General features: G+C 43.5%; 1 protein-coding gene and 1 pseudogene across 3 annotated transcripts in view; one reads left to right on the top strand and one right to left on the bottom strand.

Annotated features, from left to right (window-relative positions):
* MRPL11 (mitochondrial ribosomal protein L11) overlaps window positions 1–25,144 on the top strand; it is a 701,579-nt gene that overhangs the window by 120,863 nt on the left and 555,572 nt on the right. The gene's annotated exons all lie outside the window — the stretch shown is intronic.
* The window catches only part of LOC146798171 (transmembrane protein 121 pseudogene), a 49,802-nt pseudogene that overhangs the window by 5,773 nt on the left and 18,885 nt on the right, over window positions 1–25,144 (bottom strand). The window contains exon 3 of one of the 2 annotated variants that reach the window (XR_014968630.1): window positions 12,311–12,482. The exons of the other annotated variant lie outside the window; for it this stretch is intronic. The product of XR_014968630.1 is annotated as a transmembrane protein 121 pseudogene, transcript variant X2 (transcript). The remainder of the gene's footprint in view (window positions 1–12,310; window positions 12,483–25,144) is intronic. 2 annotated transcript variants of the gene reach the window in all.

Here is a 25,144-nt window from a genome sequence, read left to right as displayed (position 1 = left end):
AGGAATTAAATATGAAATGTGCATCTTTTCTACCAACACTGAGCTTGTAGTTTTAATTAAATTCAGAACAAGAAAGGGAAGATGTGTCTAGCAGGCATGACTGGTGTATCAATTGCTTGTGTCGTGCTTCGGTTCTTAGGCCAGATCAGACCCATGCCTCTGGCTGTGCATTTGGTGATTTGCGTTGCTCTACGTGCCTAGAGTGCCACAATTATTTCCCCAAAACAACAGAGCCTGAGAGTGATCGCACTGCTGAAAAGCCTTGATTGGCCAAGTGCCTGGTGATCAGGAGATCTCCAGGTGGCTGTGACCTCTAAGGTATGTACAGTCATCTATCTGCCAGAAGGATTCAACTTTTTCAGTTTTTAGGTCTTGCCTAGTGGCGCAGCGCGAAGCGCCTTTCGCTAGCGAGATCTATTGTTGTCGATTTTCGTTTGGAAGTGGGACAGGAGATGTGCACTTCCCTCCGGACAGGCGAAGTGCACGTGCACGCCGTCTGTTATCTGCCGATGCGTGCTCCCACCGCGCTCGCCTGGACACCCGACAGGAGATGTGCACTTTCCCCCCAGACAGCCCATGTGCACGCTCACACCGTCTGTTCTCTGCCAATGCTCGCTCCCACCGCGCTCGCCTATACAGCCCTACGCCACACAGACATGCTCGCACCACTTGCGGGAGGCAGCATTTGGTTTGCTTTAACATAAAAGCCGTCCCGAAGCTGCTCCGGCCTAACCACATCCCTTAATTTAGACCAATAAGCCACTGTTGGTTGATTTGGTGCTCCCGATAAGCGCAGATACAAGACTATACAACATCACGTCATCGTAGCGGTCCAGACACTAGCCCTCAACAACCGTTCAAATAGCCTCAAATCACAGTCTCAACCACATCACCAATCTTAACGCACCCCATCTAATGAGCTCAAACGCCAACTCCTTCCTTCGACGTCTTTACTACCCACGTTGACCCCTGGCCCTTTACCACCGTCCAGCTTCCCCAGAGCACGTTTGGGTGGTTACAAAGGATTGTTCACATACTCAACTATTTTATTTCTCCCACTGCGCGATACTCACTACGTCATTCTAAAGCCTACCAGGGGGAGTTGCATAGGAAGGGAAGAACACGTGCCAGTGCTCCCGACTCATGGGGGATTAAGGACATCCCGAGCTGAGCGCTCGTGTTCATCAGAACAGGACCCGCGCCCCCATACCAACCAGCGAGCCACCATTACTGTGCTCGGCCGATCTTCACATCTGCCCGGTACGCGCACATAGAATCACTCACTTGCCGGTCTCACCCATCTGCTCCAGCTGTATCTGGGTGAAACGTCTCGCAAGCCGGTCACTGCCCGGATAAAAGCATTTAACTTTCAGTTATCACGCGTGCGTAGTGATAGAAGTTGAGCTGAGAGACGTCACGTACGTAAAAACATTCTACAGAAAACTGCGCGGGCACATTGAGAAAGTGAAACTGCATGAGGCTTAAAACGGCTGACGCGCGTGCGCAGTGATCAAAGTCTTACTCTTCACGTCTGGCGCATAGCAGTACTTCTAATTCAGTGTTTCCCAAACCAACGCGGTGCGCGTGTTATACTGCGCTAAATTGACATGGTGTAGAAGAGGATTTCGAGACCCCAGTGTATGGTAGGTCGGTGTGTCTAGAGGGGTCTGTGATAGGTGGGTGAGTCTGTGGCATGCCGGTCAAGTCTCTGGTAGGTCGGTGTGTCTGGATGCGGCTTGCTATGCCCGGTTGTGAGTGAGTGCCCTCCGGGGCGTCTGTGTGTTTGAATGTGTCAGTTTGTGAGACCAGTTGTTGGGATGCGTTTGCCGGTGTGAGTGTCAGGTGTGTGGAATGCCTGGCTGTGCGTGTGCTCGCCTACCTGTGAGTGTGTGTGTGCGGAGCAGCGTGTGAGAGCCCTGGGTGTGCCAAGCTGTAGGTGTGTGTGTGTGTGTATATGTGTGTCAGCGTATGTGCAAGCATGAGTCTGTGTGTGTGAAGTTGTGGGTGAGTGCATGAGCGCGTCGGTGGGAGGTGGTGTGGGCTCATGAGCATCGGTTGAGCTGTGCTCATGACGGAACCGTTCCGTCATGGCCCCGCCCACGCTCGAACCCTTCAGCACCGCGGGGGAATCCGCGCAGCGCTGAAGGGGTTAAATGCATTCACATGAAAGCAACTTTTTCAAACGTACTATAAACATACACAATGAATAATGTGTAAAATGGTCCCATTTTGCAACATAGGGGTTCTAGTGACATGCATAAAACACTTGGCCTTCAGTCTCATTGTTTATGTCACCAGACCCCTTTAGGATTAGCTCTGCAATCCACAACTCACGCTTCAGCCATGTAAACCAAAATACGCACATCATACGCAATGCTCATGACGACTCTTAACATGCGACAAATATGAGCTATCACTGCTCTTAAGTGTTGCTACTTATTGATATCAATATAGTGAGGTCACAAGCATTGCATTTGGTGTGTGAGTTAAGAATTGATGGCTGCTGTGCGAAGCTTGGTTCGCAGAACTAACTATAACTAGCAAATCTCAGTGAGTTGTAGGCTTAACTTGACAACATGGGAACAAAAGAAAGCAAACTTTAAGAAGTACTGCTGAAAAAGGGCTTTTGATTCCACCCACTTGTTGATGATCTTGAGTGCAGCATTTGATTGGGCAGAAGTTCTGTGCTTCCACTGAAAAGGGTGCTAGTATTGCATTTGTTTGATGCTTAAGGAAGCTCATGCTCAGGACAGCAAAGCGGAATTGCTTATGGTGGTAAACCAATGATCAAAGCTATAGTCCTGATCTGTTTATTATGAAAGGTACAATAAAGACAGCAGGCCTGACATAATTCTTTTTTTTTTTAAAGTATTTATAAATTTGTTTATTGCTATTTCAAGAGTACAGTCCATGTTCACATCCAACTACATATCCCGCAGACAACAGTGTACACAATGATCATCCCAAAACAACTTCAAGGATAATTTTGCTGCATACTTTCCCTTGAAATTCTTTCCCAGGCCTGACACAGTTATTGTGAAAAACATATGTTAAACCCAATAGGTATTTAAGGGAGTATTGTTATTTCACTGGGTTAAGCCTGATGACAGGCATTTTATTTGATAAATCCTCACAGATTATTGTAGTAGGCAAGGGTTTTGTATTGGTTACTCACTTGGCAAACCCTGGGGGTGGAAGATTTCCCTTTTTAGGCCTCCTTGGAAGGGGTTGCATATTGCATTGCCACCTGTAAGTCTGAACATAATTGCATTTTTTAATTGCTATAGCTGATGAGGTTTTTTTTGCGGGAAAGGTTATGCTCTGCATGGTGGGCATGAAATGGTGATGAGGAAAAGCAAATAAGCACTATACTCTTTACTGGTTCATCGTTGAGTGCCAAATGTCAGATCTGTATATTATGAAAATGTATGACAAAAGCAATATGCCTGACTTATTTGTTGTGAACAGCAGATAAAAAAAGCCAGTGGGCTTTAAAAGATGGATTGAGTATTACACTGTGTTAAATCCTATAAACAGGCGTTATGGTATATTGATTCTCACAGTTTAAAATAGTAGGTAGCAGTTTTATAGTTTGTTACACACTCTTAAAGTTCCTGGGGGTAGAAAATGTGCACTGCGAGGATCCTTATTATGCCCTCTTAGTGAGGGCTTTACATTGTTTTGCTAATTGTAATTTTGTACAGATTTGTTATTTTATGGCTGTATTTACTGATGATTGATTTTCGAGAACCTTATACTCAGTACAGTTGGCCTTAAAGGATGGATGACCGATACACATTGTTGTAGATGCTTATTTGTTGGAAATCCACCTTTTCTGTGTGGTCATCCCTGGTTTTTGCCTTTTGCATCACCCTATAGTTTTGCTGGCTTTAGAACTTTCTCCACTTAACCCCTGCTAACCAGTAGTAAACTGCCTGTGCTCCTCCTTTAAACAAGGCATATTCCTAATTGGTATATTTAAGTTACCTTTAAGTCCTTAGTAAATGATACAAAGTGCACTGAGGGCCTGTAAGTTAAATGTCTCTAGTTGACTGCTGCGCCTATTTTGCCATCCACTACAGTGACATTTAAAATATGGCTTCAGGCCTACCAGTGTATCCTGACCGTTGCAGTGTACTCGACCTGTCAAAATAAACACTTTTGATAGATCAAAACCTGCATTTTAAATATTTATAAATCAGCCCTATGTACACCTTGCAGTCCACAAGGCAGAGTGCATGGCATTTAAAAGTAGGGCACATAGAAATGTAATGTTAACATGTCCTTACATTGACTAGCGCCCAATAGCTATTTTTCACTGTGGCAATCTTAGCTGTTTTAAATGTAAAACAGAGTACAGATTAACACCCTGATACTGTATTTTGTGAATGGTACTATCTAGAAAGACAATTTAAGAACTATTTTAATAGCTATTAAAACCCAATTCAATGGTGAAATCAGATGTTTAACAAATACAAAGGAAAAGTACCTTTTAGACAGTTACATTTTCTCTGTGTGCAGTTCCTGGAAGCTAATTTGCATTTGCTCTCAAGCTTCTCCTTGCCAGGGATCACCATTTGAATAGGTGTGGGAAAAAAAATATGATATGCCTCCCAAGAGCAAACAATAGGCTGATCTGAGTGGGCAGAGGTGACTCCTCTGAACCTCCCAGAATATGATTGGTGGGGAGTGTGAGGATACTCTTTGACATTACTGTGCCATTTCCTGGTTGACTGTCAAATCAGTCTTGATAGGTCTGCTAGGGTGACATACAACACTTTGGTGTGCACCTGAAAGGCAGAGAGGACAGGATGCTAATACAATTCTTCTGTATCTATTGTCTGGTTTCTGAAGAGCCCTGCTTTGTCTTACCAGACTTCTGCCTCTTCACTTTACATATGTCACTGGTGGCACACTTGAATGGACAGGAACAGAATGGCAAAAGAGTTCTTGTGTATCTGTTATGCGGTTGCTGAAGATCCCTGTTTTGTTTTATCAGACTTCTGTCTCAGAGATTATTGTGGGTACAGTGGGTCATCCAAACTAGATTTTAATGTTAGATGATGACGACACTAGGATTACCATAGTAAACTCCAAAGTCACACCCCAGCCCTCAGGGTTCATGTTCATTGTGGCCGGAGTCTTTCGCCGTCTTGAAACTGTGGGCACGGTTCACTCCAGGAACTTTTCCCCTATTGGTTAAGGCGTACCAAGGAGTCATTCTTGCCCACTAGGATGTTCGAAGCATAAATGTGGCACCTCCAGGCACCCACCTCAGAACACTTTCTGAACTTGAGGAAGAACAGAAGAGGACTGGACCTGCTATCTGTGACCTGAGAGGAGCCGTGAGGAACTGAACCTCCACTCTCTTGTATCCAGGACAAAATCGGGGACTCCAGTGGTCATAAGGCTGACCTCCTGTTCAAGCTACCGGGATAAACAAGCTACAAAAGGCCTTTCCTGCAACTTCCCAGCTAACCAGTGACCTGGACTTGACTTAATGTTGGCCTGCACGATACACAGTGAGTCTCTAAGTACCTCTCCTGAGGTCCTGGGAGGGACGGGGTTTACAAATGTACTCCTTTGGTGGATTTGGACTTAAAGAACTAGTCTGAACAAAAACTCTTTGACCAGGCTGAACCTAGTAGGTGTATCCAACCAGTGTTCTATCATGACCATCCTCAAATTGTCCCAGGGTCCACCACCATTGACTACTATTAGAACTTTATGCTTCTTGACAGTATTCATATGTAAAACTTTAAGAATTCATATATCTGGTTCATTGTATTGGATCTTTTACATTTTTGTGTCGTGTTTATTAGTTTTTAGGTCTCGCCTACGCAGCGTGCACGTTTGGTGTTTCCCTTGCGGGAGCGAGCTTTGGCAACATCTGTTTGTAATTATCTTGCAAACAGATGTTGCCCCTGCTCGCTCCCGCAAGGGAAACGCTGTGTGTGTCTTTTTTTTTGCTACAGGCGGGGCTTACCGAAATTGAAAGTAAAGAAGGCCTACAGTAAGACGCACGTATTTATGGCAATGCTAGGAAAAGCTGCGTTTACCCATTTTGAAGTGGAGTGCTCTTTTGATTGATTGGAGAGTGCGAACAAACTACACTGCGTGCAGGACATAAAATGCGAAAGCATGGATGCTTCTTCAAATAATGTATTACTTGAGAAGATTATATTAAACTGCTAAAGCTGTCTGCTTGTTCATTTTTTATACATTGTGAATGTTAAATATGCTACTCAGTCGTATTGAGCAATAATTTTCGTCCGTTTCTTACCTTTCGTTAAAAGTGTTTTGCCTCCTGTAATCCGTTTTAAGGGAGAGCTATGCCTTTCGTTTCAGACTAAAGCAAAACCAAAGGGGATGATGGACGGAGTGTTGAACATTGCAAGCACTCACCCCCAGTCAACTGATCTGGGTTTAATCCCTCATCATTCTTTAGCTCACTCCGCCACCCCAGTTCAGACATGGCCATATGCAAATCCGTCTCACCCTGCGCCTCATGGAAACAGTCCAGCCCGAAATGCCAAGCCATGTCTTCCCTGGACAGGAAACAAGCTTTAATTTGGTCGCAAAATATGCATACATAGTGCTGCAATGCGGTATTTGGAAGGGACGCCCTAAACACGCCCCTTCTAAATACTAATACCGAATCTCTAAATGCAAATTGGTAACATGTTACCGAATCGTAATTAGTGCTATGTACATATGGAAAAGCATGTTTGCGGTCAGTAACGGCCCGATTTAAAGAATCAGGCCGTTTCCATCTGCAAAAATCCTTTTGCATATATGCTTCTTAATAGTTTTGCATTTCAACTTTATTACTTTTTTGTTACTGCATAAATACATTACACATTGCCCTAAGTTAAGCCTGTCTGCTCTGTCCCATAGCTACGAGGAGGAAGCGCTTGAGTAAATTTAGTGACTTTGAGAGTTCACCTTGACAAGGGTTGTCATTATTCCTTGAGGTAGGTAGTTATCCACCTCAAATAATAATCCAGCTTCTTTCTACTCATGGGATGTTACAGATTACTGTAGCAGGCATGGACCTTGGTGTGGGTCACCCCTTCTAACAAATGATGAGATAGAATATTTTCACTTTGATAATCCATGTTAATTCTCTAAAGGTTTTATATTGTTTGTTAGCTTAACTTTTTCCATATTTGTAATTTTATGACTGAATGCTGCAAAGTTTCTTGTGGAAAAGCCTGTGTGCAATACAGCAGATGAATTGGTTATGGTGACAAGCCATTGATAACGGATACAGGTTATGATTGGTTCATTGAAAGATGTTACTTTATATTACGAAGGTCTCTTCTGCGTATTATAAAGAAGTATGCCAAAGGCAGTGGGCCTGACCTATTTATTGTTAAACGTATATGCTAAAGCCAGTAAACCTTTAAGAGTGGACTGTAGACAAGTATTTTGTCACATTGAAACTTGCAGATTACTGTAGACAAACCCTGGGGGTATAAGATTTTCTCTCTGATAACCCTTGCTAGCACCTCAAGGATGGGTTGTATAATGTTTTGCAAACTTTAATTCTAAATATATTTTTAATTTTAGGATTGTATGCCTAATGATTGCCTTGTGGGAATGATTATACTTCATACACCAGGCCTTAGATGGTTTTGGTGACAAGTCAGTGATAATGGATATAGATAGGCTTGTTTGGTGTACAGGGAAGTGATATAACTGGGGTCATAGATCTGATCTGCTTTTTCTGAAAAGTTGTGACTAAAGCAATAGACCTGACTTATTTATTGTGAAAAGCATTTGTTAAAACTAATAGCCTTTAAGGGTGGATTGTTTGCAGTGCTAACATCCTTGTTAGCCCTTCTTAGAGGAGTTGCATATTGTTTTCCCAAATGTAATTTTGTGAATGGTTATGACTTTAGGAATGCATTCCTGATGGGCCCTTTGTGGGGAACCTTGTTATCAATATATTAGGCCACACTTGAGTTTAAGTTGAAACTTTTTTAATGGCTATAGATGTGAGTGGTTAATTGGAAAATGTTATGTCTGGTGCGGTAAGTCTGATCTGAAAGTTATGAGAGGTTACAAGGAATGCTCTAAGCCTGATGTAGTTATTATTAAAGCATATGTAAAAGCCTGTAGTACTTTCAGGGTGGATTGTTATTGGACCGTGTTAAAGCCTGTGGATGAGTCTTTTGGTGTATTATGTGCCAGTCCTTTATTATGCCGTTTCTTTTTCTCTTTTATACGTCCCTTTCATTTCTTGCTTCCTACATTTTTTTATTTTGTATTTTCAAACTATCCAGCAGCTCCCCAGATGGTGCTATCAGGTTGCTTGTCACATCACATGCAGCCAATGGTTCTAAACTGAGCAGCCAACTTAGAAGGGCATTATCCATGGTGAATCATTGTTTTACCATTCAAAAATGTCCCTCCCATTTAGAAGCATTATGTTGGCTAACTTGGATTGATTGGTACAGCAATGATCCATTAGGCACAATACCATTTCAAAATGGCTGTCCAGTGTGATGTTAACTGACAATCCTTTATGGCTTGATATTGTGTATAGTGTATCATTGTTTTATCGATCCAGGGTGTCTAACACACTGCTTCAAAATGTGGCTGCCATATTGGAACTTCAAAACAGTAATACATTATATACAATACTAGTGCAAGATGAATGTCTGCTGCATCATTTTATTTTGTTATAGCGAGCATATGCCTCAATGTTTAGATGGTAGTTTATTTTCTTTTTTCTACATTTTTGTTATTTATCTTGCATATATGCTTTGTATGTTTGTGTGTGTTGTATTGTGGATGGAGAAGTGGGTGTATTCATTAATGAGTCAGTGGATGAATACGAGTGCAAGGATACATGACATAGTGTATTTATAACTGCCTATTGAGTTTTTAAACCGATCAGTGACCGAAAAAACACTTTCAGTTCAAGGAACACCTATTAGTATTGCAAATGCTCGTTAGGTTTTATTTTATAACCATTACTTCATTTTGTGTTATTTTAAGTGATTACAGAGGTTTTTGTTTTTAAATGTGCGTTAATGTATTGTAAGCAATCCAAACCCTAATTTCTCATCGGTTAAGGTTTTGGTTGACTTTTTGATGATATCGTACATCCAAATTCTATGATGGCATACTCCATCATATACGCAGTGGAGGTTACCTGCAAGGTCTGGCCTAAGGGCCAGGCAATATGCCCAATACACTAAGAGATGGTCTACAACTGCTGCATATGGCCTTCAGCTGTGCACAGGTGGGGGTGGGTAGTAGGCATGGAAAATCTGACCTGACCATGCTTACTTTTTCCCAGTGCCATTTTCAAATGGGTGTTTTGTGCATGGCAGGTGATGGGAGTTATGGTATGCTTTGTGTACGCTGCGTACCAAATTTCAGTGGTCTAGCATGTTATAGCCAGAACCTTAGCTCAGATATTCACTGGAAAACAGTTAAAAACTGTTTTTCATAATACAGTTTGTTCCCAGCTCTGCGACCCACAGCTTTTGGCCATACTGCAGTGCAGGTTGGCTGCGAGGCCTGCTCTGCGGCCAGGCTTGGTGCTGAACCTGCTGCAGGTGATGAACACCTTTGGCCGTGCACCACAGAGGGTTGGCTGCATGGTCTAGCTTGCGGCTAGGCCCTGCATCCAACCCACTGTGGTTAACCTACTGCCTCTGCGTACAGCTGTGCGCAGTAGGGATCAGTCACAGGACCTCGCCTGCAGCCAAGCGCTGCCCTCAGCCCATTGTGGGTGTCCAACCCCTGCTGCCATGACCAAAGCTCTTCTCCTGTGTGTCATTTTTCTCGACCTCTCCCCATTCTCTTCCTGCATTTGAAACTCTCTTTTTCTTATTGATTTACAAATCCATTCAAAAGTCGCAAATCTTATTTACTTGATTTTTCCACATCATTGGATTCCCACCCAAACCACCAGCACTCCCCTGGGATCGGATACATCTCATGATAGCCGCCAACTGCTGTGCAGTTTTTTTCCAATTCGCGAAATACGCAAATTGGAATTGATTAGAAGTTTTCAAGATGACACAAAAAAAGTTCTACGGACTCCCTTCTTCAGACAGTCACATTTTCCAGAAAATTCAAATGTGATTTGGCAGAAGTCGTTTTTTATTAAATCATTTCTTTAAATGGCAGAGATATCTAACTGTTAACTTTTTCGATCCCACCTGGTACATTTTTAAATGCTTATATCTCAAAACTATTGATGGTAATTGCACCACAAGAACAAAAGCACCATTTCTGATTAAAGATTTATTTTTTTGCCAATTTTTTTGAAAATCTATTCAGCGGTGTTGACTGAGCACGCAGATGAGAAAACACAACTTCTTTTAAACATGCTCGCAGACAATCACTTTTTAACTTTTTGCGACTTGAACTAAACTTGTTGGAATTTGGATTCTGGGCATTGACCGAATATCATGAGATTGCCAGATTATGTGCAGGTCCATCCTGTCTGCTTTTTAGGTGGTGCCTCCCAGATAGCGCAGGCTGACAGGGTGCAAAAGACTTTTGGTCACCTTACCAAAAACTTGAAGTCAGCTTACAATCCCTACCAATTGCTTACCATGGTTTGGTTTATTGTTTCTCTCATTTGCTTGTTTTTTATTTGAGAACTTGTACCTTCCTCTTCTTGTATTTGTCCCTCGCCTGGAACATTCCCGCTTTCCCATCCTTCTGACTGGTGATATGTATCCTCCCACTGGTCATTTTTTTCTGGTTGCACATTTCATGAAGTGCATGTGTTTTCCAGCTCTCTCCTCCGTTTGCTTCTTCCCTGGCAAATACCTGCGCCCCCCCCCCCCCATGCTGCTTTCTCTCTTGTGTGCTGTTCTCCATTTCTATCATGTGCTTCTCCAAACTCCCCTACTCTGCGGTGTTGCTCTCTTTCTTGTGTGTTGCTTTTCCCCTACTTTGCCGATTCTGCTTTATTTTTATTTTCTCCCTACAGCCTCATTGTTCCCCCTATCTGCTTCTCATTTGCCCCCGCAGTCCTCTTTTTTCTGTATCATTTTTTTAGCATGCCAGGCAGCAAATATTTCTTGTCAGTCCGTGTGTAATATGTCGTAATTACTTTCAGTGTTATTGAGATAATTGCTAAAGGTGCTTAAAATGGTTCTGTTGGTGCAGGTGTGCTTGGTATGCGGATAGGTAATTAAGGATGTATGTTCTGTTGAAAGTCCTATAAGGAGTTCATTCGGTGGGGAGGGAGTATAAACATATAAATGCTACACAAACCCAATGCCCACTCGTTATGTGTAGAGCTGCTGGACACATTATAGGCCCTACAGCCACAACCCGTGCCCTTTACTACGGCTGCAGGTTGTTTCCATGTAACAAGGCCAGATTACGGGCACAGGAACGGAAGTGCAATGTAGTGAAAACGAGAAGAGTGAATGAAGCTGAAAAAGAATAATGGAGGCAACGGGAGGCAGAGGAAGGGTAGAACAAAGTAAGGAGCGAAGAGGAGGAAGGGTAGAGTGAAGAAACGAAAGAAGAAGGCGGGGGAATGGTAACACTTGCCCCATCAGAAGGAGCTTCCCGCCATTAGCAAATCTGACGGAGCTGCAGGCATTTCTAGGTCCGCGCGGCCGTCAACACTGCCTCGTTGTAGTGGGAAGAATGGATCACTGACCGCGCCAAGGAAGGCGCCGGGGGCCCTCTGTTCCGAAAGACTGATGCTCCCAATATGTCGGCGTGCTTTATGTTCCGGGGCCGGCGGTGCTCTCTTGCTGAAGTTCAGACGAGAGAACATACAGGGGAGGGGGGGGGGGGCAGGCGGGTGCAGGCGTAATTCTTCGATGTCGCCCCAGTCACTACGGTGTTTTTTATGTGGGTTGCGGTCGATGAATGAGTGACGCAAATTTATTGTTAATGGACACCTCAACCATCTTGACTTTCTCTACTCTCAGCCGAGGCATTGGAAGGTCGGCAGTGTGCCCGGCATCGCAATGTCCTTTGCTGTGGTGCAGTGATTTTCGAAGCCTAGGCAAAAACATATTTTGCCGTTCAGAAACGCCCTTTGCCCCAGCACCAAGACCTCATTTGAGACCTTTTAGTACCTAAGGCAGTTGCCTACAGTGGCCTTAATTAAGCACTGGCTCTAATCTGTCAACTGCTGTAAAGAGAATGGAATAGATTTTTGGCTATTAGACAGGCACCCATGATATTGACGAGTCCCCCCAACTTTCCTAAGCTGTGTAGTTGTACTTCCTCTGTGACGTCAGAGGTCTACCTAGACCTCTGCACGAAAGGTTAGAAGGTGGAGATCATACAAAGAATACTTAAGTACACTAACCTCGAACTTCCAAAGCGTAGTACAGGCTTCATTGTCATGGAGTGTTGACTGTAGTGGTGGTTTAGAAACCCGCCCGTTCATGATAGGGCTGCAGACAGCAGCTTGCCAGCATGGCATTTATTGCTCGCCAGTCAGACCACATTACTCCAGTCCAATTGACTGCACCGCCTCCCTGCAAAATAGACCCACTTCTAATACGAGTTATCAGTCTTAATTACCGTATCTTGCAAAAACATTTGAGTGTCCCAGGTGACACTCTTGATCTGTAGACAAAGCAGCTTATACTTGGAATCATCACATTACAAAACAAATATTTGTAAAGCCAGTCGATCTGGCATTGGCTGCCAGCCTTTTGGTTTTGCTACTGCTTATTTTCCTTGAGCTTCCCTTTTCCTTAAGTTTCTTGTCGGGAGAGGCGCATACTTCTTAATAAAAGCAAACAAGCATTTGCAATGTATTAGGTCTTGCATTACTGATAGTTTGAGGCATTGACGTTGCAAATAATAATGCAACGCCAATAGCTCATACTTTCAGTATTGCAAGAACTAGAGCATTGCAAATGCTTGCGTAGTGAGTCAGGATCCAGCATTGTATGTGTAGGTGCAGTACCACAAGCTGCTCCTAGATGTCCCTAGTGAGCAAGGCACCAGCACTGCATGTCTAGGTGCAGTAACGCTAACTGCTCCTAGAGGTCCCTAGTGAGCAAGGCACCAGCACTGTATGTCTAGGTGCAGTACCACAAGCTGCTCCTAGAGGTCCCTAGAGCAAGGCACCAGCACTGCATGTCTAGGTGAAGTACCGCAAGCTGCTCCTTGAGGTCCCTAGAGAGAAAGGCACCGGCACTGCATGTCTACAAAGTTGGAGTTATTGGCTTTATAAATGCCAATGTTTTTTACCTAGCCATATGTGGCCTAAAGGGGACCTCTTTTGGTCACATATGGTACTGCACCCTGCAGAAGATATGGTAAATCCACCCTACCCGTTACGCATTGCATGCAAGACTGTATACCAGTACATTCAAATAACATATATACAATTAGTAGCTTTGAAATGTAACAAAAGAAGTATTACAAATTTCAGATTAGGTTGTACTTTGTGTGGAGCAGATGAAGGGAAATTTAAGACGGTCTCATATAAATGTGAGATGTTCTTGTGAGTTAAGTAACCACTGCCAGTCTAGCTTAGGACCAAGTGTGTGTCCTGCCTGAAGCCTTTTAAGAAAATAATGCCTTGAGGCTGTATAACTTGTTATGATGAGGAAAAGCAGGATATGAAATTCATTTGGAATGTGTCTTTGTCCTCTTCGAGATAGTGAACAAAACTCCAGCGGGAGTAAATACTCTACCTGCTATATTTAAAGCACATACGTCCGAGACACGTCTGCAGGATACCAGACATAATTACATTGTAAGCTTGGCTGACAGTTGCTTACGTGATAACCCTTCGTTAGCCGGCCAAGACTGAAGGAAACGTAGCACTACGATAACATCCCACAAAACAGAATATTTGGGTTTCGGAGGGTTAACTAAACGGATGCCCCTCACCACTTTACACACCATGTGGATGACCTGCAGAAATAGCCGAACGAAAATTGTTAATCGTCCGATGTGTCATGCCCGACGATGCAAGTTCTGAAAGAAAATTAACTATCAGATGGACACCGGATCCCAAGGGATCACCGTGCCGTGCAGAACACCAACTAACCCATATATGCCAGGCTGATTCATATCGTTTGTGCGTAGTGGGTGCCCATGCTTGTGATAAGAAGAACAAAGCCTCCTGTGAAACTTCAGGCATTTGCCATCGTCGCCTGAAAGACTCCACGCCATGAGAGACAGTTGGCCCTGCATTACCAACGGATGCGGTACTCCCAGAGGGTCTTCCAACATCTCTGGAAACGACCGTAGTCGCAGTGGAAGTGCACACGAGAAGGTTAGAGCCACCGGGAACCACGCCTGCGCTTTCCAACATGGTGAGATCAGTATCACCTCCGCCTTCTGTCGACGGACCTGTGCCAATACCCTCGGGATCATGGCGAAGCTTGTTTCCGGTCCAGAGAAGGCATGGCTTGGCAGTTCGGGCTGGACTGTTCCCATGAGGCACAGGGTCAGACTGATTTGCATATGGCCATGTCTGAACTGGGGTGGCAGAGTGGGCTAAAGAACGGTGATGGATCAAACCCAGATCTGTTGACTGGGTGTGAGTGTTTGATTGGTTCTGATGCCCGTCCATCACCACCCCCTTTTGTACCGCTTTGTTCGCCATAAGTTGGCAGGGTATGCTCAGACGTGAGTCCCTTGCTCACTTTGCCACTGGATTCAAGCAAGCCTGGCTGCAGACGGCTGAAATGCTAGAAACCGGTCCTAGGAACCTTGTTTCCGGTCCAGGGAAGACATGGCTTGGCAGTTCGGGCTGGACTGTTCCCATGAGGCACAGGGTCCAACTGATTTGCATATGGCCATGTCTGAACTGGGGTGGCAGAGTGGGCTAAAGAACGGTGATGGATTAAACCCAGATCAGTTGACTGGGGGTGAGTGCTTGCAATGTTCAACACTCCGTCCATCATTTCCTTTGGTTTTTGCTTTTGTGGAAATAAACAGAAAATCTGGCTATTCAAGTCGTATCTACTACAGTAAAAACTGTGGCACCGATTTGCACAGCCTAGTCTCCACTGACAATTTTACAATGACCAGGATTCTCCTTAATGAGCTTGCTTAGCTACTAATATGCAAACTTCAACATGAACACTGCCATTGTACCCACTACTCTACTTGATATTGTACAACATCCTTGCTCCTGCATTGTCTCGTGCTAGCAAAAATGTTACCCTGGGGAGGACACAAATACCTAATAACAACTGCACAGGTATGTCTAGACTAGCTTTTTTCAGCTTCTTTAGTGTTGAAAACCTCTTCCATTTTGAAAACAACAAGACTAAGTATCCATTTTGTGAAAACAAGAGTACAACAGGGAAAGAGTTCACGGTGGTTATGCACTATATGATAAAAACTCATAACACCGGTAGGGGGCGTCCAGGGTGACTCTGCGGACTTGCTTCCAGTCAACGTATTGTGAGGGGCTGGCCACGTCGGATGTCCAATCGTATTATATGGTGTTGCATCTCTTGGTGTTAAATGAATGGTGGTACGAGGACAGGAAGGTCCCCGCGCATGCAGTGGAGCGAAGGTGCATGGGGGAATCCACCGTACATACCATTTTGTATTCAGCATCATTACGCAATTTGCTTCCGCCGGCTACACGGGTGGTGTTCCAAGTGTGGAAACAATCTCCGCAGGATGGGGTGGTGCAATAGGTTGACTGGAGAAACCCCTGTGTGGCACAATGGACGCTTGCCGCAGCTGGCTGCGATGTCCAGATTCCGAGGGTGGGATAATACAGGAATATCAACGTTAGGTGATGTTATGCGAGGTTCGGTACTGAAATCATTCCAAGATCTTCAACAAGAGTACCAGATGCCAAGAACTCGGTTCTATGAATACCTCCAATTTCGGCATGCCATTTTCCCTAGTATCTCTGGGTTAGAAGCTCTCCCGGAATTCAATCCGATTGAAGCCAAGGCCTTCATGGGTGATTTGCAGGACCACAAAATATCAAAGATATATCTTTCCCTGGTGACCCATAGCTCCAATACTTTGGATAAACTCAGAGAGACATGGGCTGGTGACATCGGCCGAATGTACGGAGACGATTGGACGGAAGCCTTGGCTTCTCCTAGGGAAGCAGCGATAGCAATGCGATTGCGCCTTATTCAATTTAAATACCTACATCAGGTTTATTATACCCGGCTCAGGCTGTGGAGGGCCGGTGTGGTCACATCCCCGATATGCCTGCGCTGTGGTCGGGAGAAGGGGTTCCTAATACACACAGTTTGGCATTGTAGAGCACGCACATCACTTTGGAGAGGGGTGATGGCCTGTCTAGCGGATATGTTGGGATGGGAGCTCCCTTTCTCACCCAGATTGGTAATCCTACATATTCTGAAGGGTATAGGAGGCAACATTTACAAGAGCCACTTGTTATTGTTGGGGCCGAAATTGGCTTACAAGGATTTAGCAAGGCTGTGGAAAGCGACGGCCCCACCTTCTCTCTCGGCATGGAAAATGGGTTGGACTGGGTAGCGATCCCAATCTTCAAGGTCTGGGGCTGCCCGCAAAAGCATCCTAAAATCTTGAAGAGATGGGCAGATTATCAAGGCCTTGACTTGGACCCGGTGCCCCCAGTAGATTCATCGGTATCTCTGTTGTTATGTGGACCCCTGGGTTAGGGGACCTGAAGGGTGGTGGAGAAATTATTTGTGGGAATGGCTGTTGTTGTGGCAACGGAAACGCAGAAGGGAGTTAGTGAAACGGTGGGGGGGGGGGGGTTCAATGTGTTTGTTATATTGTTTTTACTAATTATGACAAGAATAATATATAACCCAATTGTCAATGACAATAATTTGCAGTGTCTTATCTGGCAGACGTTTCCTGGGTCAAGGAGCTCTGCACTGTACACGACTTTTGACAAAATAAAATTTGTTTAAAAAAAACTCATAACACAACCAGTGGTGGCCGCCACAAACAAAGGGTGGTGGGGCAGGTGGAGGGAACACGGGAGGGGTCCCATCGCGTGGGTGAGGGGGGTGTTAGTAATAAAATATTAATTAAAAAAAAAAAAACGTACCTGAAGCCGACGGCCACCTCGCCTCCTGCATCGCGCTTCCTCTTCTTTTCCCAGCAGCCTCTGTGACAGACTACCATACAATCCCCGCGCTGCTTTCCTAAGAAGCAGCGCGGGGATTGGCCTGAGCGGGCTGAAAATAGGCTCCGCTCAGGGAATCTGTGGGGTTTCTGCAGCCTGGCTGCAAAATGCAGATGGGCTGGAGAAACCTAAGTTCTTGTGTGTTCTGGTCAGCCTGAGACGGCCGGGCAAAACACATACGCGCACATAGAACTCCTCTTCCCCCTCCCATGCCTCGGCCCCATCCCACCTTACAGTGCTGGCTCACAGCCTGCAATGAAAAATAAAACGATGCTACAACATCGTTTTATTTTTCATTTGCTACTCTGAGCCAAGCAGTGGGGCGATGTTCCTCCGTCATTTCGGAGGAGTCGCCGCTGAACACAACTTGCAAACAACCCTAAGCACGACATTTTTCCTATGGTCTTTTGTTTGTGCCAGAATATCTACTTATAATCCACCCATCTAAAAAGTGGCACACAAGGCACTTTCTAACTCTGTGCCTGCTTCAATGCTTAGCTAGCATTCCCAAATAACCTGTTCATAAAAAGATGTGGAAATTGTACAGCGATCCAGCTTATGACAAAAGTACAGTGAATCGCAATCCATCTGGGCCAAGGACAAGAAAGGCTGAGTCTGTGTACAGGCAGATTTCTTTTCATACATGTACCCTTTCTGTAATAAAAAGAAATCACTTGCATTTAAAAGCCCTGCCACTGACCCACTTTTTACAAGAGAAAAGACATAATGCCTGTGGTGCTTTAGGGCCATTTGAGACATCCATGCATATTTTTACGGAGGAGGACAGGCATCTTGCCTTGAGCTTCCCTGGGTTTCATTCTTCACATTGCCCCCGGCAAAGCACATTATCGGAAGAGAAGGCGGTTTTTTTGTTGTTGTTTTTTTGCAAGACTTACTTAATCATTACACATGCCACCTCCGTCCTCCTTCTCTTCAGTTGCCCATATTCTGTTACTAACAGGCTCTGAGTGGAAGACAGCATTTTATTCATTCAAATGTTGATTAGCTCATGCCTGTCTTCAGTGTGTAAGATAAACATGCCAGTGTTGTGGTGGTGGCTGCACATTTGGAAGAACTAATCTATATAGAGGGCTCTTTAGCTAGGGAGAGGGTGGTAGCAGGCCCTGAAAATGGTTGGTGGGGTATTTGAATCGAGGACTTTCGAGTAGGAGTGTGTTCTTGCTTCGTAGTCCTCATTTGCCACCACAGATTATGAGTAGGCCCTTGAGGTACGAGTGCATGCTAAAATGCAAGGGATTCCAGTTTGAATTTAGTTCTTGCCTCAATAGGAAGCTAGTGTGATGCAGAGGGGATTTAAGAGACGTGATCATACTTTTTTTCGATCAGGATAGGGGTCTCGTGGTGGCACGAATGTGGCTTTCAATGGGCTGAGTAAGGCTGTGGCATGCCCTCAGGCTTACATTGCCAAAGTCCAGTCTGGAATATTGTGAATTTCTTTCAGAGACGTTTTAAATGTTTTATTTATTTGAATTAAGTAGTACATACTTTATCTTAATAAGTCTCAACGTAATTTATAGATGTTATGTTGACAAAGCCACAAATGGGTCTATCCATTTCCCAGGAAATCATAATGAACATAAAACAAATTAGATTCATGAGAGCATGAGGTGTAATAGTGGAAGGAATTGGGAATTAGATACACAAGTCCGTGTAGTGTGAGAGAGGGAGTGCCGAGAAGAATGCAGGATGTTCTGCTTTCCTAGGATTTGCATTAGAGATGGTTTGATCGGTCTTAAAAAGCCCCAAATTGAGGTGGCAGATCCTGAGTGGGATTTTGTGAGAAGTCATGACGTTCTCAGTTTTAGAATTTCGAGTTTAGAATCTTTTTGCGCCTTAGAATTTGAGTCTTATTGAGGATATTCATTTATCAGTTAGGTAGGCAATACCAGAGGTGTATCTTTTTGTGAGTGAAACACACCGTTATTCTTGTTATTGTGGTCTACATTGGGCTTTAACGTGTCTCTAATGTTAAAAGTAATGGAGTTTGTTGCCAGCCCGGCAGCTGCAAACAGGTTCTCTTTAACAATGGGCAGGTTTTAAGATGGCATGCTTAACCTGCTGCATCACAGATCTGTAGCTCGTAGGAGAGGATGTGGCCTAACGGCTAGGGCGGTCGACTTCAAATCTGTGGAACCAGGTTCGAGTCTCGGCGAAGACACTCAGCATTCAGTAATTCTAGGCAAATCACTTAATCTCCCCGTGCCTAACAAAAATGAAGGTGTCCTTATGTAACGCAACTGGTTCTCATGTAAAGCACTCTGATACCTTTGGGTCAAGTTCAAGCTATATAAAACTCCGGGGAAAAAAGTTAATCTTTAATCTTTTTGATAATCTACAACTGTAACTCTGCCCGTTTGATCTGTATATTTCCTCAGAGGTTAAGACTTTTGTGTTAGTCCAGATCTAAACCTGGAGATTTTACCTGTAAATGTGGTGGTTGTTTCCTTCATAGGAAAAATATAGGCTGAAGGTTAAATATTGGTATGCAGATTTGGAAACTTTCAGGAAATGTTTCGTAAGGGTTCAGCCTGCAGAGTTGCTGGCCATCCAGGATTTGATCTAGGCGAGGCAAGTCCTGAGGTGCCTGATGTCCTTAGGTGTTGTCTATGCTCTGGTGGATAGTGACATATGGATCCTCCATCAGAATCCTCAGTGACTCCAGGAAGAAGTCGACTCGCAAGGGACTTGGAATAGATCCCTGTGAGGGTCTTGTGGCAACCGGCTGAGTTTAGAGGATGCTATTTAAATCCTAACACTTTGTTCGCCAGGAAAGAAAAGGATGAATCCACTGCTTTATTTTGAAAGCTCATGTTGTAATTCAGGTGGTACGTTGGCTTTCCACGGTCAATGCTAACGCTGATAAGAGATACACAAGGTTGAGGAGATGGATGTTTCCCTCATTAAGTACACAGAAGATGTTCAGTTTTTTAATATGGGTGTTATTTGCTTCAACCTGGGCAGTATCATGATTGATGAAATGCCTGGAAATTTCGATTTGTGACATTTTGGTTGGTTGAGTGGCAATGCGTATAGTTGTGCCTTAGAACTTTTGTTTGCTTTTTAGATGGGAGTTAATTATCATATCAGACTTTGTATTTACTTTCTTTTGTATTGTTGTTGTTAGTTGACAGGTATTAAAAAAAGCATAGGGGGTTAAGTTATCTGTTCCATATATGGATACATATTCTTAAGGAGACTTTTATGGTATTGGTTGGAATTAAATTATCAGCATTGATTGTCAGTTTTATGTGTTTAGGATTTTAAGTAGACCTTCAAATACTGAGAAGAAATTAGAACAGTCCAACCTTATTAGGTGGAAAGTTGTGATGATGGTTGGCAATTTTGTTGAGGATGATTTTTTTCTTTAGTAAAATTCCAAAATTCCATACATTGTCTAAAGGAGGTTAGTTGTTTTTTTAGAAGAAGCCTTTACCACATGGACGAGAGTGCTAGTGTGGCTTTGTAGTTTGTTTTTGATTTCGAAAATTCTGGCCTTCCAATGGGTTGTTAGAGAATCAGACATCTTGTCCTCTTTTCAGTATGTCTTTTATATTTACTGGCAGATGGCCTTTTCCTGAAATGTCAAATGCACCAAGCAGTTCTTTTGTGCATTGACATTTTAAAGCAGGTATTGCTAGACTGCATACCAAACGGAGGATGGTATTTTTGAAGCCCTTTCACTATTGGGTTAATAAATCTGTTTTGAAGTTGATAGTTGCAAGCATGAAGAGCCATATTTTAAAGGTCTTCACTATATATGGTCCACTTGTCTTGTTTGATGCATTGGGGTAGTGAGTCAGAAGGGGAGGAGGTGAGCTGAGCAGTTTACTTCTATTGTGAGTTTGCAGTTAGGCCTGAGATGATCTCTCTGCATTGAGTGCTGCATAGTACTTGAAATGGTACACACTTTTTAACGGTTTGCCTGCTTCTTGTTGCTAGCAGTTGTTGATTCCCCAGTTAATTACTGAGATTTTATGTGAAGAAACTATCCTTTGATGTGTTTATTTCAAGTTTGATAATATATTTATACTATGAAAAAATAATGAGCAGGTGAGGCATGTTTGGGTGTGGAAAATACATTTTAAGCAGATGATTCCCAAATTTTCTTTTCGTTTTCTTCTCTATTTTTTACTCTTTAGGCTAATATTCCGGATTACTTGGCTGCTGTTTTGGTGGCCTCTCATTTCGCACATTCAATCCTAAAAAACAGTTTTAGGTTTTTCTCTCTGCCCTTTTCCCAAATGTCTGGTTTTTGTTTTATACACTTACCACCTTTCTTTTTAGGTTTCACCTGCACATAGCTTGTGTGGTGCATATGTATTCTCTTGTAAACAATACTAAAAAGCTTAAAGCCCACCTGTTACTTAGCATTGGTTGGCTCCTACGTCACTCTTGTTTCCTTGCTTCTTATTGGTCAGAGCCTCCTTCTCCCTTCTGCTTCTTCCTTGGGCTTTGTGTGTGTGTGCCCCTGACATGGAGCATGGACAAATACAGCTCCCTTGCTGCAGCCAGTGTCCTTCCACTGTTTTTACACATATTGCAGAGCAGAGTGAGCTGCTGTGCATAGTGGCTAAAAGGAAAACACGTGTTATGGTGTGGTCAACGCTGGATGCACCACAGCACTTTTATTTTTACACAGCAACGCGTGCTGCTGTGTAACATGTACAAAAAACATTGACAAAGCCAATAGATCTGGCATGGGCAAAACGTATTGGCTTTGTTGCTGCTTGTTCTTGATCTGCTGATAATTTTGTTTTTGCTTTGGATTCTTCTCCGAATCTTTCACACTGGATACTTACATTGGTTATGACAGTCGCATCTCTTTCCTTATGTCGATTGGAATGTCCACTTTCCATTTCCCTAGGGTGGGCATGATCCCAATCCCCGCTCTTTATATTGTGTATGATCCCCAGTCCCTCTCTTTAGGTTTAGTTTTGTCACCAGCTCCCCCACCCCTAGATTAGTTGTGGTTACACATCCATCCATGCTACTTCACTCCCATAATTTATAATGCCACTATCCCAGCCCCCTTAGTTTTGATATGATAGCTCATCCCTTTTCTATCACCAGGGTTTTAATGATCTTCTGGTCTGCTCCTTCGAATTCGAATCACTGGCAGTTTTGTATGCTTTTCGGAGTGGGGGGGGACATGGCCCCTGGTAACAATAGCATCATAATACGTGAATATAATGATGGTCCCCACCACTTATGTTAGATGGTGCCTGGAGGAATGGTATTAAAGTGTGAAATGCATTATCTTTTGGTGGTCTCCAGATATAGCAATATTTTAATTTGTTTTCCCATTGATCCTATCGAAAACAGTCATACGGATGGCAAACATTGCCGAACTGCAACTTATTTCTAAGGGAAGATTTTGAAAAAACAGTTCAGAGAGTTAAAGCATGTAGTTAAGATGTTTGTGTCTTATGGTTACAGTTTCTAAACATACTAACCTAGTTAAGTTGGCTTATGTGCAGAGATACATGTGTAACGTGCCTGCTCTAGGTTCCAAAACAAGCTACAGTTCCATTAGCATATATGTGTGAGCCAATTTCATTTCTGACAAGATCTGTATGTAATATTAAAGTCACAGATCCCATTCTGTTTAAGATCTTTAGTTTGGATATATTTTGTCTTCTTTTTATTGTAGCGAACGTGCTTAATCCCACTCCAGCATTCATAATTTAATATTCTTATTTTAACACTCCCATTCTGACCACAACCAGAAGTCCAGATGCAGCTTTGCATGAAATAAAACACCATCCATTACAAAGCAGCTGTCAGGGCAGCTGTCCTAAAAATGAATGTGTGAAAAGCATAGAACATATTAAAGAGGCAAATAGGCAATTTGCCTTTAAAATCATACTTTGCAACGCAGGGCTTTACCCTGCAAGCTTTTACCCATGGGACATTACAACACGTTGATCTCTACAAAGTGTTGTAATGCAATGTTGGGCTTTACAATTCATGCAGTGAATTGTCGGAGATATCTATCTATCTATCTATCTATCTATCTATCTATCTATCTATCTATCTATCTATCTATCTATCTATCTATCTATCTATATCACCTCCCAAACCCCACCTTTTTATTTTCATTTCCTCACAAATCTCTACAAACCCCCTTTTTTTAAAAACCCTTACTTAGCTTTACCCCTTAAACCCTAAAAACCCTTACCTCCCTTCACCTACCCCTGAATCCTAAAAACTCCTTATCTCTCTTTACATCCACATGGTACTGCACCCTAAAAAACCTTACCTTTCGTTATCTACCCCCAGAATCATAAAAATTCTTATCTCACTTTACCTCTACATGTATCTTAACCCTAAATATGTTACTTCCTTTTACCACTTCCTGTCTCTGAATTTTAAAAAAAGTACATCCGTTTACCGCTACCCTCCCCTGAACCCTAAAAATCCCTTATCTCCCTTCACTACTACCCAACTGTAACCCCTAAAAACCTCCTAACTTCCCTTTTCCTCTACCTTCACATACCCATCCCTTAACTAACCATTTTTTTTAATGATATAATAATTTTAATTATATAACTGTATAAAAAGTGCTTACCTGTGTGGTAAAGTTCCCCAGGGTAAAGTACCATAAAGGGGCATGCCTGGTACTTACCTGCATGGTACTCACCTGTGGGGTAAGGTGCGTGGGTCAAAGATGTTTCTCTTAGGGTCACTGGGTGCACACGCCTCAGTGGAGGATCGAAAGATATGCCTCATGGGAGCACTGGTAGAGATGTGCAGTGAGGGAGTACTGGAAGACATGGCTCTTAAGAAGACTGGGTTTTCAGGATATTGAGCAGTTCAGGGGCAAAGGGTTGTGAGCAGAGGCGCAACTAGGGCCAAATTTCGGGGGGGCTGAGCAAAAATTTCGGGGGGGGCTGAACTTTAAGCAATAGGCAGAGTGGAGCTGCAGGGGCTCTTAGAAGAGGTGAAACAACAGCAAGGCCTCATTAACATACAAATGGTCTTTTAAAGACCTGTGAAGTGCTCGGGTGCGGCTGCTATTTTGCCCGGGAAGGTGTCTCATCCCGGGCTGCCACACACGACGGGGGGGGGGGGGGGGGGGGGGGGGGCTGAAGCCCTGTGAGTCCAATGGGTGTTGCGCGCCTGGTTGTGAGCATTAGGATGGTAAATGGTGATGTTCAGCTAGGGTCACAGATTGACGTACAGTGAAGGCACATTCTGAGTACAGTTTAGCAAACCTGTTCATGTGGCCCAGTGCGTGTTTTTCATCGTTTTAGCTGCAATTGTCTGGCCAGTAACATTTTGCAAGAAGGTTTAAATATCCTCCAAGTCTATTCTTCAGGTTACTCAAATCATATAAATCTAGTATAGCAGGTCACCACCACCTGCCTGGAAAAAAGAAAAAAAAAGAGAGAGAGAGAGAAAAAAACAGGGAAGCAACTGCTGCATAGATATTTTGAAATCAATTTCATTTTTGCAAGCCTCAATGGATTTTTAAAGAGAGAAAATGGAAGCTTCAAAAAACAACGACCACCTTGTAAATGCAGTGGTTTACAAAGGACAGGCTGCTTCCTCGCTACAGTGTGGGCCTCTGTTATAAATGAAACTTTGATGGTAGAGTACATTTCTGACTGTGATACATTTTCATTGTGGACGAGGATTGACTGCACAAACGTTCAAGGCAGTCGTTGACACATACAAGTGACAACGGAGGTGAGACGTCTTTCAAATGAAGGCGTCATACCAGAACAGGACAATGAAAGCCCTCGTTGCAGAGCACAAGAATGACGGAAAACCTAGCAACAGTAGAACTGAATTGGTGTCATTTTCGATTACTTTGGAAACATTTGCGTTTGCTTCAAAATATTTCCCCAAAAATCTGATGGTTAGGAAGAAAACGTTTACTGTCTTTTTCATCCGTTGACTTGACACACCTCCTGAATCATGTCTATTTCTGGAGAATAAAAAGTAGAAAGTGGATAGCCGCTCAAGCACTCTCTCCACACCTGCACGACTTGTGCATCCTCTTTGCCTAGCACCTTATTTTTATTTGTAGTGTAGAATCTTTGCTTTAAA

Source organism: Triturus cristatus, chromosome 9 (assembly GCF_964204655.1).
Source record: "Triturus cristatus chromosome 9, aTriCri1.1, whole genome shotgun sequence".
Taxonomy (NCBI): Eukaryota; Metazoa; Chordata; class Amphibia; order Caudata; family Salamandridae; genus Triturus; species Triturus cristatus.
Note: the sequence above shows the minus strand (reverse complement) of the source record. Positions and strands in the feature narration are given on the sequence as shown.